At 49.3% G+C, this 13,403-nt stretch overlaps 1 protein-coding gene and 1 pseudogene across 5 annotated transcripts in view; both read right to left on the reverse strand.

Annotated features, from left to right (window-relative positions):
* si:ch211-1e14.1 (UPF0606 protein KIAA1549) overlaps positions 1-13,403 on the reverse strand; it is a 405,473-nt gene that overhangs the window by 6,404 nt on the left and 385,666 nt on the right. The window lies entirely within an intron of this gene.
* On the reverse strand, positions 9,680-9,788 carry LOC137379906 (U2 spliceosomal RNA; annotated as a pseudogene).

Here is a 13,403-nt window from a genome sequence, read left to right on the forward strand (position 1 = left end):
GCTGGATTTTGTGCCGCTGCCGGGGCTCCCGGCCTCGGGCCGAAAAGGAAAGAGGAGCCCCGCCTCGGCCTTTTTGAGCCGTTGTTCCAGAACCGAAGTGGCCAGTGCCACAATACCCGTTTCCTTAAAGACAGGGATCCTGCCCCCAAGAACTGTCAGCCAATCACAGGGCCAGCAACTCAGTAGTATCGGCAGCACCACCGGAAGTGGTAGCCACTGCTGGTACTGCAGAGCCCTTGGACCCAGGGCCAGCACTGGAAATGTGGACCTCAGTGAGGCGGGGTTGCCGGGGCCAGTCTGGAAGGCCCCAGCAAGGTGGGGTGGGAGGGTGCTCCTGAAAAGCAGGGGGAGGGATTCCAGGGAGATATTGTATTTAGAGATAACCGCCCCACATGGTTGATGCATTCTCCCGCCGCTGGTTAAATCCCAGCGATAGGGGAAGAGGCCCTTAAGTGGCATTTATAGGCAAGGGCCTCAATTGGTCTCTGGGCGGGAAAGCCTTCGTCAGCCTATCCTGCCCCCGATGAAATAGCTAGAAGACAGGGAGGCGACGGGCCCTCCGCTGCAAATCTATGGACCGCCCCCCCCCACGCCACTTGGGTGGTGGGGGGGGGGCCTATAAAATCCAGCCCTGAGTTTTGGCTCTTGACCTAGGTTTGAGAAATAATACAGTAAATGTGACCTGCCTTGTGTTCATCGCTGTTCTATCAATGGCCAGATGGTTTCTGACTTTTGAGGATGTGTTGACTTTGGAGATTGTAAACACGGTACATTATTTTTAAAAATGGACAACGTAAATGAATAAATCTCACTGAAACTGCATTGGACACCAAATGAAACTCTAAGCAACAAAAAATCGAAAGCAAAATCAAAAAAGTCTCATTAAATCTAAATTTAAACATGACAAGTGACTATTTTAAATGAAAGAAGTCAGAAATATCATACACATTTCAAATTTTGCAGATTTGTAGCAAACAGTGAGGAGGATGGTAGCAGACTTCAAGAGGACGAAGAGAGACAGGTGAAATGGACAGACACATGACAGGTGAAATTTAATACTGGAATGAGTGAAGTGATGTATTTTGGAAGGAAGAATGAGAATAGGCAATATAAGCTAAATGGTAAAGTAGATGCAGCAACATTGATGCCTGGGAGTTCAACTGCACAAATCTTTGAAGGTGGTAGGACATGTTATTGGAATCTATTCTGAGAGACAGGATAAACTGTCACTTAGAAAGGCACGGGCAATCAAGGATAGTCAGCATGGATTTGTTAAGGGAAGATCTTGTTTGACCAACTTGATCAAATTTTTTGAAGAAGTATCAAGGAAGACAGATGAGGGTAGTGCAGTTGATATGATCTGCATGGATTTTAGCAAGGCTTTTGACAAGGTCCCACATGGCTGACTGGTTTAAAAAAAAAGCCCATGGGATCAAGGGAAATGCACCAAGGTGGATACAAAATTGGCTCAGTGGCAGGAAACAAAGGGAAATTGTTGACGACTGTTTTAGCGACTGGAGGGTTTTTCCAGTGGCGTTCCGCAGGGCTCAGTACTGGGTCCCCTGCTTTTTGTGGTGTATATTGACGATCTGGATGTAAATGTAGGGTGCATGATCAAGAAGTCTGCAGGCAACACAAAGATTGGCCGTGTGGTAGATATCGTGGAGGATAACTGTAGGCTGCAGGAAGGTATTGATGGTCTTGTCAGATGGGCAGAAAAGTGGCAAATGGAATTCAACTTGAAGAGAAGTCAGATGGGCGGCACAGTGGCGCAGTGGTTAGCACCGCAGCCTCACAGCTCCAGAGACCTGGGTTCGATTCTGGGTCCTGCCTGTGCGGAGTTTGCAAGTTCTCCCTGTGTCTGCGTGGGTTTCCGCCGGGTGCTCCAGTTTCCTCCCATCTCCAAAAGACTTGCAGGTTGATAGGTAAATTGGCCGTTGTAAATTGCCCCTAGTGCAGGTAGGTGGTAGCAGAATGGTGGGGATGTGGTAGAGAACATGGGGTTAGTGTAGGGTTAGTATAAATGTGTGGTTGTTGGTCGGCACAGACTCGGTGGGCCGAAGGGCCTGTTTCAGTGCTGTATCTCTAAATAAAAATAAATAAGTGCGAGGTGATGCATTTGGGGAGGACAAACAAGGCAAGGGAATACACAATTAATGGCAAAATACTGAAGTGTAGAGGAAGTGAGGGACCTTGGAGTGAATGTCCACAGATCCCTGAAGGCAGCAGGACAGATTGATAAGGTGGTTAAGAAGGCATATGGAATCCTTTCCTTTATTAGCCAAGGTATAGAATACAAGAGCAGGGAGTTATGCTGGAGCCGGATAACTCATTGGTTAGGCCACAACTTGAATACTGTGTGCAGTTCTGGTCACCTCATTACAGAAAGGATGTAATTGCACTAGAGAGGGTACAGAGGAGATTTACGAGGATGCTGCCAGGACTGGAAAAATGCAGCTATGAGGAAAGATTGGATAGGTTGGGGTTGTTCACCGAGGAACAGAGAAGGCTGAAGGGAGATCTGATTGAAATGTACAAAATTTTGAGGGGTCTGGATAGAGCGGAGGTGACAAGTCTATTCACCTTAGCAGAGAGCAGTGACGAAGGGGCACAGATTTAAAGTGATTAGTAGAAAAGTTAGAGGGGAGATGAGGAAAAACTTTTTCACCCAGAGGGTGGTGATGGTCTGGAATCACTGCCTGAAAGGGTAGTTGAGGCAGAGACCCTCAACTCATTCAAAGGAGTCTGGATATGCACCTCAAGTGCCATAAGCTGCAAGGCTACGGACCAAATGCTGGAAGGTGGGATTAGAGTAGGTGGATCGTTTTTTGGCCGGTACAGACACGATGGGCCAAGTGGCCTCTTTCTGTGCCTTAAACATTCTATGATTCTATGTTGAGAAGGGCATAAAAAAAGATAGGGGATCATGGCCTTTACAAATAAAGGCAGGGAGTATAGAAACAAGTAAGTTATGCTAAACCTCTCTAAATCACTGGTTAGGCCTCAGCTGGAGTACTATATTCAATTTTGGGCACCACACTTTAGGGAGGATGCCAATGCTTTGGAGAGGGTGCAGAGGAGATTTGACAAAATGATACCAAGGATGAGCGACTAGAGAAGCTTGCATTGCTCTCCTTAAAGCAAAAGATTAGGGAGAGTTTTAACAGAGGCTTTCAAAATTATGAATGGTTTTGGTGGAGCAAAGAAGAATAAACTGCTTGTGCTTGGCAGAAGAGTCAGGAACCAGAGGACACAGATTTAAGATAACTGGTAAAATGAACCAAGGGGAAAATGAGGAGAACTTTTTTTTTTACACAACAAGCTATGATGATCAGGAATGCACTGCCTGAAAGGATGATGGAAGTAGATTCAATAGTAACTTTCAAAAAGGAATTGAATATATACTGGAAAAGTAAAAATGTACAGGTCTATGGGGGAAGTGGGAATAACTGGATAGCTCTTTCAAAGTTCTTTTACAGGCCTCCTCCTGTGCTGTGTGATGCTAAGATTCTAAGTACAGGATTACCAGCTGTTTGTTATTCCTGTGTTAACCTTTTTTTGAAAAAAAAGCATGTACTAGGGCTGACTGCACATGCATAAATATTATTACCGTTATTCTTACAGTGATAATCCGGGCCATAAAGAATGATCACGAATGAATGAGATATTAGAGGGGTGCTGGAACCCAAAGTTGTAGTGCAGAGAAGAGGGGAAGGAGAAGAAAATGACTAAAGTGAAAGCATGTGTAGGATGGTATTCTATGTTGCAAGCTCATTTTCACTATTTTAACAGCTTTCACAGCAGTTACAGAAATGTGTCCCTAATCTAACATAAAAGGTGCAGCTGCAGATTTCACACTTGAGTAGAATCCAAATGGAATCCAAAAAAAATTAAATTTACAGAGTTCAGTTGCCCACCTTCACATCTGTAGAGAAAAGCATAAGAGGACTGGAAAATTCACAAACTGAAACAAGGCTAAAGAACAAAGTAACTCACCGTCTGCAGCTGCAAGTAACATCTGTGTGCTCACCCCTCTCTTCCCAGTCACTCGTGATTCAAGAACAAAAGAAATAGGAACAGGAGCAGGTCATTTGGCTCCTTGAGCCTGCTCAGCCATTCAATAAGATCATGGCTGATCTGATTGTGGCCTTAATGCCACTTTCCTGCCTGCCCCCATAACCCTAGAATCCCTTGCTGATCAAAAATCTGTCTCGCTTAGCCTAGAATATATTCAATAACCGAGCCTCCACAGCTCTCTTGGGTAGAGAATTCCAAAGATTAACAACCCTCCAAGAAGAAATTCCTCATCTTAAATCGGACACCCATTATTTTGAAACTGTGCCCCCTAGTTCTAGATTCCCCCACGAGGGGAAACACCCTCTCAGCATCTACCCTGTCAAGCTCCCTCAGAATCTTATGTTTCTAAAAGATCAACTCTCATTCTTCTCAACGCCAATGAGTATAGGCCCAACCTGCTCAACCTTTCCTCATAAGACAACCCTTTCATCCCAGGAATCAACATAGTGAACCTTCTCTGAGCTGCCTCCAATGCAAGTATATCCCTCTTTAAATAAGGAGACCAAAACACTACGCAGTACTCTAGGTGCAGTCTCACCAATGCCCTATGCAGTTATAGCATGACTTCCCTACATTTATACTGCATCCCTCTTGCAATAAAGGGCAATATTTCATTGCCTTCCTAATTACTTGCTGGACCTGCATGCTAACTTTTTGTGATTCATGTACAAGGACACCCAGATCCCTCTATTGCAGCATTCTGCAGTCTCTCTCCATATAAATAATATTCTGCTTTTCTATTCTTCCCACCAAAGTGGACAACCTCATATTTTCCCACATTCTACTCCATCTGCCAAATTTTTGCCCACTCACTTAACCTATCTATAGCCTTTACAGACTCTCTGTCTCCTCCTCACAACTTGCTTTCCTATCTATCTTTGTATCGTCAGCAAATTTGGTTACAATACACTCGGTCCCTTCATCCAAGTGATTTTTATAGATCTTAAATAGTTGAAGCCCCAGCACTGATCCTTGTGGCACTCCACTAGTTACAGTTTGCCACCCTGAAAATAATTCATTTATCCCAACACCCTGTTTTATGTTCGTCAGCCAATCCTCTATCCATGCTTTTCTTACCCCCATTACCATGAGCTCTTATCTTGTGCAGTAACCTTTTACTTGGCACCTTATCGAATGCCTTTTGGAAATCCAAATACACTACATCTACTGGTTCCCCTTTATTCACCCTGCTTATTACATAGAAATATAGAAAATAGGAGCAGTAGGCCATTCAGTCCTTCAGGCCTGCTCCGCCATTCAGAAAAGACCAGGGCTGATTGTCTCAGTAACCTGTTCCGGCTTTCTCCCCATATCCCTTGATCCCTTTGATATTAAGAAATATATCTATATTCTTCTTGAATATATTTAATGTCTTGGCCTCCACTGCCTTCTGCAGTAGAGAATTCCACAGGTTCACCACCCTCTGAGTGAAGATATTTCTCCTCATCTCAGTTCTAAATGGCATACCCTGTATCCTGAGACTGTGACCCCTGGTTCTGGACTCCCCAGCCATCGGACCATCCTCCCTGTCTCGCCTGTCTAGTCCTGTTAGAATTTTATAGGTTTCTATGAGTTCCCCTCTCATTCTTCTAAACTCTAATGAACATACGGGGAGGCGTTGGCGTAGTGGTATTGTCACTGGACCAGTAACCCAGAGACCCAGGGTATTGCTCTAGGGACATGGGTTCAAATTCCACCACAGCAGAAGGTTGTATCTGAATTCAATTAATAAATCTGGAATTAATGATGGCCATGAAACCATTGTCGATTGTTGTAAAAACCCATCTGGTTCACTAATGTCCTTTAAGGAAGGAAATCTGCTGTCCTTACTTGGTCTGGCCTCCATGTGACTCTAGATCCACAGCAATGTGGTTGACTCTTACATGCCCTCTGAAATGGCCTAGCAAGCCACTCAGTTGTATCTAACCGCTACGAAGTCAATAAAAAGGAATGAAACTGGAAGGACCACCCGGCATCGACCTAGGCACCGAAAACAACAATGGCAAACCCAGCCCTGTCGACCCTGCAAAGTCCTCCTTACTAATATCTGGGGGCTTGTGCCAAAGTTGGGAGAGCTGTCCCACAGACTAGTCAAGCAACAGCCTGACATAGTCATACTCACGGAATCATACCTGACAGACAATGTCCCAGACTCTGCCATCACCATCCCCGGGTATATCCTGTCCCACCGGCAGGACAGACCCAGCAGAGGTGGCGGCACAGTGGTATACAGTCGGGAGGGAGTTGCCCTGGGAGTCCTCAACATCGATTCTGGACCCCATGAAGTCTCATGGCATCAGGTCAAACAAGGACAAGGAAACCTCCTGCTGATTACCACCTACAGGTGATGAGTCAGTACTCCACCATGTTGAACAGCACTTGGAGGAAGCACTGAGGGTGGCAAGGGCACAGAATGTACTCTGGGTGGGGGACTTCAATGTCTGTCACCAAGAGTGGCTTGGTAGCACCACTACTGACTGAGCTGGCCGAGTCCTAAAGGATATATCTGTTAGACTGAGTATGCGGCAGGTAGTGACGGAACCAACAAGAGTGGAAAACATACTTGACCTCATCCTCACCAATCTGCCTGCCGCAGATGCATCTGTCCATGACAGGTTGGTAGGAGTGACCGCCGCACAGTTGTGGAGATGAAGTCCCGCCTTCACATAGAGGATACCCTCCTTCATGTTGTGTGGCACTACCACTGTGCTAAATGGGATAGATTTCGAACAGATCTAGCAATGCAAAACTGGGCATCCATGAGGCGCTGTGATAGATGACAGGAAGGACTGGGAGGCTCTGCTGTCTGTAGGCTTCGCGTCATACAGCCCAGCATAAAAGGATTTGCTGATCCTTAGTATGTCGGACTGCGAAGACGTTACCGAGCCATCTTCTTCCTTCAGGCTGCTGATAACAGAGCTCTCTCTGTGTACCTTTTGGAAGAAGTAACGCGAGCACGTCTCATCCTGCTCGATGGAGCGGACTCTGGACCGGAAGATGATCTTGGAGGCCTCCTTGGCAAAGAGCGAGGCCTGCTGGCTCTTCACCTCTTGGAGGTCCTCCTTGACCTCGACCCCCATTGACTGCAACCAGAGTAGATTTTGCATAATTTTCTGGACTCGGGACAGTTCCCTCTGTCTCTCTCTCGCCTTCTGAACACCTTTGTGGATGAAGAACCTCTTGATGTTCTCCTTAATCGCTTCCCACCAGTGAACTGGAGACTCAAAGAGGGGTTTCACGGTCCTCCAACCATTGTAATCCCTTTTGAGTTCCTCAACGTTCTCTGGGGTCAGCAGTGTCGCATTGAGCTTCCACGTCCCTCTGCCAACCCACTGGTCGTCCTGTAAGTGACAGTCGGCCAGTAAGAGGCAGTGGTCGGAGAAGAACACCGGCTTGACGTCGGTGGATCCGACCATGACAGCACGGGACACAAACAGGAAGAAAATCCTGGAACGGGCAGACCCGTCCGATCTTGACCATGTGTATCTGCGCTGCGCTCCGTCTGCAGGTTTGCTGAAGACGTCGTGCAGTTTGGCATCTTTAACTGTTTCTATTAGGAATCTGGACGTAGCGTCCAGTTTGCTGTCGTCACTGCCGGATCGTCCAGCCGCATCGATGATGCAGTTGAAGTCACCGCCTAGGATGACCGGCCTGGACGTCGCCAGCAGCAGTGGGAGCTGCTGGAAGACGGTCAGCCGCTCGCTGCGTTGTACCGGGGCGTACACGTTGATCAACCGGAGCGGAGCGTTGTTGTACATCACGTCTGCTACGAGGAGGCGGCCGCCCACCACCTCCTTAACTTCGGAGATGGTGAAGTTACCTCCCCGCAGCAGAATACCCAGGCCGGAGGAACGGCAGTCATTACCCCCCGACCAGATCGATGGCCCGTGGGACCACCATCGCGACCACTGCCTGTAGGTGCTGAGGTGTGGTATTCCACACTCCTGCAGAAACAGTAGGTCAGCTTTGACCTTGGCAAGGTAATCCAAGGTTGAAACACATCGCGTAGTAGATTTAATGCTACGCACATTAATGGAAGCAACTCTTATACCCATTTTTTACTAAAAATTAGTTGTTGCTTCCCATACCATTTGTCCTCGCTAGTCCCAGTCCTTCCCCTTCGGGATGTTCCTGCATACCCATCGTGTGCGCAAGCAGTTTCACGTTGGTTGGGCTCAGAAACCCCTCCTGATTTTTCATGCAGGGTTTGTGCCGCTCGGGTGACATCGGGGGGGTCTTGTAGGCAGAGAGCATTGGGTTGTCCTCAGCTGCTTCCATCTGTTCCTCCTCGAAAACATCACAGCTCCCGGTCTCCCGGAGCTCAGGTGCGCCAGACGTGTCTTTGCTCCCGGTGTCCCGGAGCTGAGGTGCGTTGGCCACGTCGTTACGTGTGGGGCATTGGGGTTGGGGCACGCCGGGCCCATCACAGCTTCCAGTGCTCGGGGGCTGGGATGCTTTATCATCCATCTCGGAGTTCTACCGCCTCTTTTGAAGAGGCTGTCGTTCCAGCATTTCCCCGTCCAGTGAAGAGGAGTTGTTGCAGTCTGATTCAGAAGAGAGCCTCCTCTTGCCACTGGTTTGGGTGGTGGCTTTGGGATGTTTTTTCTTTGTGGTTTTCCTCTGGACCACTTGCCACTGACCTGTTTGTCTATCTGCTGCCTCCTCCTCCATTGATTCTGTCTGTGGAGGAGGGGTTTCCGGGCGCTGGGTAGGTGCTGGGTCGTTGGTTTCAGCCGCCTCCCCTTCCTTCTCTGGTTGAAGTTCCTCACTGCGGAGAAGGTTGCTGGTCTCCTTTCGAACAGCGGACGCCTTCGTCGAACCTTCTCCCGGCCTTTCCTTGGACCTTGCCGCCTGAGCATAGCTGAGGCAACGTTTGGGGCAGGTCTTGTAGAGATGGCCTGCCGCACCGCACAAGTTGCAACACTTAGTCTGCTTACAGTCCTTGGTCTGATGGCCTTCCTCCTTGCAGTTCTTGCAAACAACCGTGCTGCAGTTGGCTGCCATGTGACCAGGTTTGCCACAGGTGCGGCAAACTCTGGGCTGCCCAGCGTAGACCAAGAAGCCTCGACTTCCCCCGATAGCGAAGCTGGAGGGAGGGTGGATGATGGCTCCACTGGGATCTACCTTCAAGGTCACCTTGACCTGCCGCTTGCTGGTCCAGATCCCAAAGGGGTCCTTGACATCAGTGCTGCTGCTGGCCACCTCGACGTACCTGGCGAGAAAGGTGAGTACATCCACCACCGGAACATGGGGGTTGTAGAGGTGAATCGTCACCACCCGGTCCCGTTGAAAGGGAAGCGTGAAGAGCGGCTCCGCTGTGAGGATCGACAGTGGCGCCCGGTCCCCTTTCTCCTTGAACGCCTTCAGGAACTTGATGCATCCCGCCACGTTCCGGAACGTCACGTCGAAGTATCCACTGCTGGGGAAATCTTGCAGGCAGAAGACGTCCGTCGCTTGAAATCCGCAGCAATCGAAGAGAATTTTCTTGATGAAGAAGGTGCGATCGACCGGTGCATCTCCTTCCTTGTCCTTCACGACCACCCGAACGGTGTTGCGCACTCCCTGGGCCGAAGCTCGAAAATTGGTTATAGCCATTTTACTCAAAGCATCCCCAGGATCAAAAGGCAATGATCATGGTCTCTTCTCAATCAAATAAGCACTGATAAGAACAGATACTACACTTGACCTTAGCCAAAAGGCCGAGAAGCGATCAGCAGGAGGGAGAGACTGGACAAGCCGCTAACTCTGGACGAGCTGACAAAGGCCGTCGAGTCTTTTGAGACGAGTAAAACTCCCGGGAGCGACGGCTTACCGGTCGAGTTGTACTCGGCCCTGTGGGACTGGGTCGGCCCGGACCTGCTGGAAGTATACGAGAGTATGCTCCTGGCCGGCAGCATGTCAGAATCCATGAGAAAAGGCATCATCACCCTCATTTACAAGCAGAAGGGGGAGAGGGCAGAAATCAGAAATTGGCGGCCCATCTCACTGCTTAATGTTGATTACAAGATTCTGTCCAAAGTCATAGCCAGTCGAGTCAAGTCTGCTCTGGAGTTGGTGATTCACCCCGATCAGACCTGTACTGTACCCGGCAGGAAGATCTCTGATAGTCTCGCGCTACTCAGGGATACGATCGCCTACGTACGGGACAGGAGGGTGGACACCTGCCTCATCAGCCTGGACCAGGAGAAGGCTTTTGACAGGATATCGCACACCTACATGATGGACGTGCTTTCCAAAATGGGGTTTGGGGAGGGAATCTGCAATTGGATCCAACTGCTCTACACAAACATCAGTAGCGCAGTCTCAATCAACGGGTGGGAATCTGAAAGTTTCCCGATCAAATCTGGAGTCAGACAGGGCTGTCCTCTGTCCCCGGTCTTGTTTGTTTGCTGTATTGAACCCTTTGCTGAGTCTATTAGGAAGGATGCGAGCATAAGAGGGGTGACAATCCCAGGCAGCGGAGGCACTCAGGTCAAAACCTCCCTGTACATGGATGACGTCGCCGTTTTCTGCTCGGATCCGCTGTCCGTGCGCAGACTGATGAGCATCTGCGACCAGTTCGAACTGGCCTCAGGAGCCAAAGTCAACCACAGCAAGAGCGAGGCCATGTTCTTTGGCAACTGGGCTGACCGATCCTTTGTCCCCTTCACCGTCAGGTCAGGTTACCTGAAGGTGCTGGGGATATGGTTCGGAAGGGCCGGGGCGTGCACCAAAACATGGGAGGAGCGAGTAGCCAAGGTACGACAAAAGTTGGGCATGTGGGGGCAGCGATCTCTCTCCATTGTGGGTAAGAACCTGGTCATTAGGTGCGAGGCGCTCACGTTGTTGCTCTACGTGGCGCAGGTCTGGCCCATACCCCACTCCTGCGCCGTGGCAGTCACCCGAGCCATTTTCCGCTTCATCTGGGGATGTAAAATGGACCGGGTCCGGAGGGACACGATGTTCAAATCTCTGGACAAGGGCGGGAAAAATGTACCCAACGCGGCCCTCATCCTGATGACCACCTTCGTGTGCGGCTGCATCAAGCTGTGTGTAGATCCCCAGTACGCAAACTCCAAGTGTCACTACGTGCTGAGGTTCTATCTGTCCCCGGTGTTGCGAAGGATGGGCCTGGTCACATTGCCGCGGAACGCACCGTGCAGTTGGGCGGCGCCGTACCACCTATCCTTCGTGGAGCAGTTTCTGCGGAAAAACACCTTTGACCACCGGTCCATCAGGCAGTGGTCTGCACGGAATGTCCTCAAGGCCCTACGGGAAAAGGAAACGGTGGATCCTGTCGGATGGTTCCCTGAGCAGACCGTCAAAGTCATTTGGCGGAATGCCTCATCACCAGAACTTTCAAACAAGCACCAAGACGTAGCTTGGCTGGTGGTGAGAAGGGCCCTCCCCGTCAGATCCTTCATGCACACCCGAAGTCTCGCACAGTGCCCCCGCGTTGGCTGTGGTGGGGAAGAGACGGTCGCCCACCTCCTCCTGGAATGTGCCTTTGCAAAGCAGGTGTGGAAAGAGATGCAGTGGTTTTTGTCAAGGTTCATCCCAAGCAGCTCTGTAACACAGGAGTCTGTGCTCTACGGGCTGTTCCCAGGGACGCACACCGAGACAAACATCAACTGCTGCTGGAGGACTATCAATTCGGTGAAAGACGCCCTTTGGTCTGCCCGAAACTTGCTGGTCTTCCAGCGCAAAGAGTTGTCCACCAACGAATGTTGCAGACTGGCACATTCCAAGGTCCAGGACTACGTGCTGAGGGACGCACTAAAGCTTGGGGCAGCCGCAGCAAAGGCTCAATGGGGAAAGACCACAGTGTAAGGTTCCCCCACCAAGCTGGACTGAGGGGCTGGATCCATGGGAAACCCCTCGAACTGTATCGTTAATATTCTGAATTGCTGTAAATGTAAAACTGTAATTGACATGACAATAGTGAAACGGAAGGGTTGGGAAGAAACTCATGACAGTATTGAAGGAAACTGATCTCCCTTGCAATGTTTGTATTTTTTGGTGCTGTTTGGAAACTGTTTTGCAATGTAATTTTTACAGATTTTTATGAATAAAGTATATTTTGGAAAAAAAAAAAATCCATGAGGCGCTGTGGTCCATCAGCAGCAGCAGAATTGTACTCAACCATAATCTGTTAGCTCATGGTCCGGCATATCCCCCACTCTACCATTACCATCAAGCCAGGAGACCAACCCTTGTTCAATGGAAAGTGCAGGAGAGCATGCCAGGAGCAGCACCAGGCATACCTCAAAATGAGGTGTCAACCTGGTGAAGCTACAGCACAGGACTATCTGCGTGCTAAACTGCGTAAGCAGCATGTGATAGACAGAGCTAAGCTATCGCATAACAAACGGATCAGATCTAAGCTCTGCAGTCCTGCCACATCCAGTCGTGAATGGTGGTGGACAATTAAACAACTCAATGGAGGAGGTGGCTCCACAAATATCCCCATCCTCAATGATGGGGGAGCCCAGCACATCAGTGCGAAAGATAAGGCTGAAGCATTTACAACAATCTTCAGCCAGAAGTGCCGAGTGGATGATCCATCTCGGCCTCCTCCTGAAGTCCCCAGCAACACAGATGCCAGACTTCAGCCAATTCTATTCACTCCGTGTGATATGAAGAAACGACTGAAGGCACTGGAAACTGCAAAAGGTATGGGCCCTGACAATATTCTGGCAATAGCACTGAAGACCTGTGCTCCAGAACTTGCCATGCCCCTAGCCAAGCTGTTCCAGTACAACACTGGCATCTACCCTGCAATGTGGAAAATTGCTCAGGTATGTCCTGTACACAAAAGGCAGGACAAATCCAGCCCGGCCAATTACTGCCCCATCAGCCTACTCTCAATCATCAGTAATGTGATGGAAGATGTCATCAACAGTGCCATCAAGCGGCACTTGCTTAGCAATAACCTGCTCAGTGACGCTCAGTTTGGGTTCTGCCAGGACCACTCAGCTCCTGACCTCATTACAGCCTTGGTTCAAACATGGACAAAAAAGCTGAACTCAAGACGTGAGGTGAGAGTGACTGCCCTTGACATCAAGGCAGCATTTGACCGAGTATGGCATCAAGGAGCCCTAGCAAAACTGTGGTCAATGGGAATCAGGGGGAAAACCCACCGCTGGCTGGAGTCATACCTAGTGCAAAGGAAGATGGCTGTGGTTGTTGGAGGTCAATCATCTGAGCTCCAGGACATCACTGCAGGAGTTTCTCAGGGTAGTGTCCTAGGCTCAACCATCTTCAGCTGCTTCATCAATGACCTTCCTTCAATCATAAGGTCAGAAGTGGGGATGCTCGCTGATGATTGCACAATGTTCAGCACCATT

This window comes from Heterodontus francisci, chromosome 18, assembly GCF_036365525.1.
Source record: "Heterodontus francisci isolate sHetFra1 chromosome 18, sHetFra1.hap1, whole genome shotgun sequence".
Classification (NCBI taxonomy): Eukaryota; Metazoa; Chordata; class Chondrichthyes; order Heterodontiformes; family Heterodontidae; genus Heterodontus; species Heterodontus francisci.